Source organism: Cibotium barometz, chromosome 46, assembly GCF_041138505.1.
Source record: "Cibotium barometz isolate CiBa-2024 chromosome 46, ASM4113850v1, whole genome shotgun sequence".
Lineage (NCBI taxonomy): Eukaryota > Viridiplantae > Streptophyta > Polypodiopsida > Cyatheales > Cibotiaceae > Cibotium > Cibotium barometz.
In genome coordinates, this window is record NC_141091.1 from 33087016 (window position 1) to 33093180 (window position 6165).

Consider the following 6165-nt stretch of genomic DNA (forward strand, 5'->3'; position numbering starts at 1 on the left):
TTTATAAAAGCAAATATACTTTTGTTTTCGAAATTGACAATTTGACATTAAGATGATGTACAAGCAAGAAGAATAAATGGATGAGTTTGAAATAAGGACAAAGGCAGCCAGCATGATGATGTAATATCATGAGCAAAAAAGGAGGGCCAAGGGGAGAGAGTAGTTCCAGTTTTCAGGACAGCATGCCAACTATTTACTATTTTTAGAGTGCACTTTTCATGGATGAGCACTTCACAAAGGGTTTATTTCTAGTTCCCTCTTCATAGAGCAAAGTGCCTGATTTGGGCATTCTGATTGTAACTTTCAGATTACAGTGTAAGTGTCCTCGCATTTTTCAAATGGTTAGCGGAGTGCGTATTGTCCAAACTTAACACCTCCTCCCTCTCAATACACACACCCCAAAAAAAACATTCCAAGTCAATAAATCTTTCTATTTGAGTTGGCTATTTTGCTATACATAATCACTCCTTGCTTTGCATGTGCATAGCCTCTCTCTCTCTCTCTCTCTCTCTCTCTCCATTCTAGATAGCCCCATGGCGGAGGTATTTGATTTGATGAGAGGACATCACTTCAACTGATCAACATACATGGATCTACTTGATATACATTTTTCACTATTTTCTACTCAGTATTATCTAGGAGTCTTGCTTACAGTGTAGGATAGTCAGTTTATTGTACTTTTTAGTTTCATTTGGTTGTTCTCTTTGATGAGACACCAACTTTAGATGTACTCTCAATTTTGGTCTCATTGGCCATCATGGCCTCTTAGACACGTTAATATATCATTTCATTTCTCTCTCTCTCATCTTTTTGTGCATAACTAGCATAATAAGCCCAAAGTTTGTTTATGGTTTAGAAATCTACAATACCAGCCATGCTTGAGCAAATAAGTAAATTTTCTTGATTAAATACATGCTACTATTGGGTTTTTGAAATTAATAAAATAGCTGTCTTATATTTTTCCAAGGAATATTTCAACTAGATAGATTGATTATGGTTATATTGGATTGACCAATCACTTGTTTGGTTTTTCTTTTTTCTTTTTTGTGTAAATTTTCACCTTGGAACTTTCGATCTTTAGTGTGTTTTATGCCCAGTTTTTTCTGTTCTTAAAACCAATATTGAAAATTCACTTTTTGATGGAAAATGGTCTTTTTTAAAGCCTACTTTCTCTCTTTATTTTCTTTATCTATTTACTTTTCATAAAATAATCTCTCAATAGGATAGGCCTTAAAGGCTAAATTATTATATTTTTAACAGTCTCCGTGATATCTACATAAGCTTAACATTCCTTCAATTTGCACATTATCTATATTGCAAAATAGAGAGTTCAAAGAATAAATTGACAATTGTGACATGTAGATTTCTTTTGTAGGTTGTGGGAGTGTTTCTTTAAGGAAAATAATTATTTTGATTGAAACAGTGTTTGTTTGTGTTTGGAAGATAGCAAATGGATTTTTTTTTGGTTTAAAATATAGTTTATTGCTTATTTAAATTTTGAAGATCCGAAACCTTAATTATATTAGGAGAGATTCATCAACTCAACAAATCCATCAGCCCACTACAAGTCTTTCATTGATCACATATAAACGAACTCATCATGTACAAATGCTATTTTTGAAACTTAATATTGCTAGCGGCTTGATCACTCAATTGAGTACATGCTCCAAGCTTGTCATTGCCCAATCATACCAACATTTTGGAATTAGTCATGAATACCAATATGTACTCCAATGAAGTTGTGCTCATGCATGAAGGGGGGACCAATATCTCATAAGTTCAAAGGTGGCCTATACGTAGAGCTACTTGATATTGTACATGCCATCTAGATGCAGAGATGCTAGATTGGAAGGGCGTTTATTTTGTCTAGCATTACACTATGGCAATATCGACATACATGTATATGTATCCAACTTTTTGTCCTAATCACATAAATTAAAAATGTAGAGCTCATATCTAGCTCCATGTCAATCAATTTATATGAGTCAAGTACTTTACATGAAGCATACCGAATGAGAATATGCTCCTTTTCTAAGGTAAAGGCTTAACATATTTAGTGTTTTCGAAATGAAATCATGCAATTGTTATTTGGTATGGCCTCTCTATATCCATAGGAATGCATGCTCATGATTAAAAAAACTACACTCGAGTTTTTGTACTCTGAAAATATGTGCACTAAATGTACAACGAAAGATTACGATGTATCTTTTACCCAAAAAAAAGGTGGTCTTCGTCACGTACAACCAAATCACAATCACTACCACACAAGCCTTGTGCCCAAATGAACATACCCAAAACAATGAAACATTCTCGCATTATTAAAAAAAAAGATTAAAGGGGTCTCAAGGTACAAAATTGTGCTCTCCATGCTGCCTTACAAGGTACTTCATCACTAAGCCATCTAGGAGGAGTCTTTGCCCATCTACAAGGAGGTGGTGAAATAATGATGTATCCTAACATAGGAGTGGCTAGCCAGTTCCACCACATGGCATGTTACCATGCAGGCCTGGGCTATTCATGCTTGGTCCACCCAACTTATGCTTACCAAACCATTATGATTGGTAACTATTGTGGGGGGTAAATATCTTAAACATAACCCTTTCCTTTTTGCGTACTCTCCAAATGGAAATTAAGAAGAAGAAGAAAAAACACCTTACTTTTAAGGGTTTTTACACTATTTTCTTGTACTTTATTGCCGGCATTTGTTACTTGTTTCTTGAATTCAAACCGGTTTGGGGTGAACACTTCAGCCTTTTAATAGGCCCAGCTTCTTTTAAAGGTGCTTGAAATTCGAACGATAAGGGACCATAAAGAAGAGAACAAGGTCCACCATAGTGAAGGGTAGGGGAGATCACATGACACAACCTCGGACAAGAGCTAAACTAAGGAAAAACCTTGCTAAAAAGGAGCCTAAAATAGACAACAAGAGAAACTCATGTATAGATATAAGGAAGAAGAGAATTTAAAGCTTGAATGGAGTGCATCATTTCTCCACCAACAAATGACAGACGAAGTTCTGAGATTTCTTGCCCAAGAAAGAGAAGAGGGTCATTGGCCCACTCTACTAGTGCCAATCTATTTGCTTTCTCTCTCTCACACATATATATGCATGCATAAATGAAATAACTTTAGAGGATACACAAAAATGGAGTAGACAAACATAACTTTAGGAGAGAGATAAAGAGAAATACAATTCAATTAATTAGTGTGCGTGTGGATTACATATGCTGGTACTATTTTCAGTTGGGTTAATGCAATAATGAGTGCAATATGTAAGCAATGGAAGTTGCTAGTGCTTGTAAGCTGCAACTGCTAATTAGCACTCAAAGTTACAGGTTGTAGTTTTTTGTCAAAGTTATAAGGCAACTATGAGTACTAGTGAGCTTTAATTTTAGAGGCCATTTGCTAGCTCTAGCACTAATTATCACTACAATTGAATGACAATATAGCAACGTTATTATAACTACAAGCCTTGGCAAATGTCAAGTTCATTTCGCTGCTATAGACACTCCTGACATACATTGGGAGCTACGAGCATCTTAGTACTTATTACCAGCATGCATTGGAAGCTATCGACATCTCAGTAGTTAGAGGCATGCATTGGAAGCTACTCGCATGCTTAGGTAGCACCTAGCATGCATTGGGTGCTCCCAGTGCATGCGGGTAGCTACCGACATACTTATGTAGCACCTGACATGTATTAGGAGCTCCCAGTGCACGTTGGTAGCCACCAGCATGCCTAGGTAGAGCACCCAGCATGCATTAGAAACTACTGGCATGACTATGTAGCACCTAATATGCACTAGAAGCTACTAGCATGCCTAGGTAGCACCCGGCATGCATGAGACTATGCACTCCTAGCCTACATAAAACTATACACAAGCCTCATGCATAAACCTTATACATAAGCTGCCACATACATGAGCCTTATATATTAGCCATATGCATAAGCCTAATACATAAGCACTCAGCTAATGCATAAGACTTATCCATAAGGCTAATGCATAGGCCTTATACATACTATGCATGAAGCTTATGCATAGCATTCATAGCCTACACGAGACTATGCATTCTTAGCCTGCATAAAACTATGCATAAACCTTATACATAAGTCACTGCACACATGAGCCTTATGTATAAGCCATGTGCATAAGCCTCGTGCATTAATCTTATACATAAGCCTCCGCACACATGAGCCTTATGTATTAGCCATATGCATAAGCCTCATGTATGTGGCTTATGCATAAGGTTTATGCATTAGCTTATACATAAGCCTCATGTATGTGACATGCATAAAACCTCATGCATAAATCTTATATGTACCCGGCTTATGCATATGGCTAATGAATAAGCTTTATACATGAGGCTTATGCATATGGCTAATGCATAAGCCTCATGCATGAGTCTTATGCATGAGCCTCCTGCATAAACCATATACATGAGGCTTAGTATGTATAGGCCTCATGCATATAAGGCGTGTGCACTAGCCTCATGCATGAGGCTTATTCATATGACTAATGCATAAGCTTTATACACTCATAAGCTTTATACACTCATAAGCTTTAGGCATTAGCCTCATGTAAATGTAAATGCATGAGGCATATGGCCACCTCTTGAGAGATGGAGAGCTCTCTAAAGGCTATGCATAGAGGTTTATCGCTAATGCATAAACTTTATACATGTGGCTTATTCATAAGTCTCATCTTATAAATAAGCCTCATGCATGAGGCTTACGCATATGGCTAATGCATAAACCTTATGTATAAGTCTCATGCATGAGGCTTACGCATATGGCTAATGCATAAGTCTCATGCATGAGGTTTATGTGCTAGCCTTATGTATGAGGCTTATACATATATGGGTAGTAATGCATAATCTTTATGCACTAGCCTCATGCATGAGGCTAAGGCATATGGCCACCTCTTGAGAGAAGCCTAGCTCTCAAAAGGCTATCCATAGAGGGCAGAAAATAAAACAAACCCTAATCTTAAAAACCCTCAAACTTATAAACCCTATAACATGTAAAGCATAAAAGAGGACACATAAAAGAGAGAGCTTACCTTATGAGGCTTGTATGTGTGGATAACCCACAAAATCACACCAAATAAATAAAAAAGTATTAGTAACCCGAATCTTAACTCTAATAGTAGAAAGTGTATACAAAATCTTAATCTTAATAGAAATAATAATGAAAGATTTTGCATAACATAGAGAACTTATTGAATCTTTTTTTTCCTTCTCATCATTAAAGATTAACCGTAATCTTAGCTTCTACATAGAAACCCTAGTAGAGAGCTTTGATGGACAACTCTCCATCAAAGCTCTTTATAGTAGGGTTTCTATATAGAAGCTAGGGTTATGGTTAAGCTTTAATGAGAAGGGAAAAAAAAAGAAAAAAAAACTTAAAAGAGAGGAAAGAGAAGGGAAATACTCACAAGAAAGCTTTCATGGAAAGCTTGTTTTTGCATAGCAGATGAAGGAAAAGAGAAGACATACCTTGCTTGAGCTTGAGGAGGTTATGGTAGAAGAGGTAGAAGTTATTTAGACGTAAACCTACAAAAAAATCCAAGGTATCAAGGTTAGGACATTCAAATGATAAAATCGACGCGACGGCAAAAGAAGTGGGATTACTTTTTCCAGGGTATACTGCTGAGCAGCGTTTCATTTTTTTACAGTGTAGTAGCATTTTTTTCACTGCTAGAAAAACACTGCTGAGCAACATTTTTAGCAACGAAAAAACACAGCTGAGCAGCGAAACTTCTCCAAGGTAAATAACTCAGACTTTAAGTTTTTCAAAAGAAATACTAAAGACAAGGTGGGCCATGATTATTGTAAAAGGCCAATTGACACGACACCTACCTTTGTAGAGAATGAAGGGGCTCCCACATTTATGCACTTTGAACCCCCTAAAAGGAGACATCTCCTAATTTCTAGCACATTTGAAGTGGAAAAACTTTTGGATCACATAGAGAGGAAGTTACACAAAGCCCAAGGTGATCTACATGATGTCACAAGAGAGCAAAGATCGAGGAGAGAAGTGCGAGAAAATGAGCAAAGCTGCAAAAGCCTTCACAGAACAATTGCATTCAATGTAAGAAGAATTGAGTCAATCGGTGCAACCTAAAGGGGAGGTGGATATGCACCAAATCAAGCTTTTGCAAATGC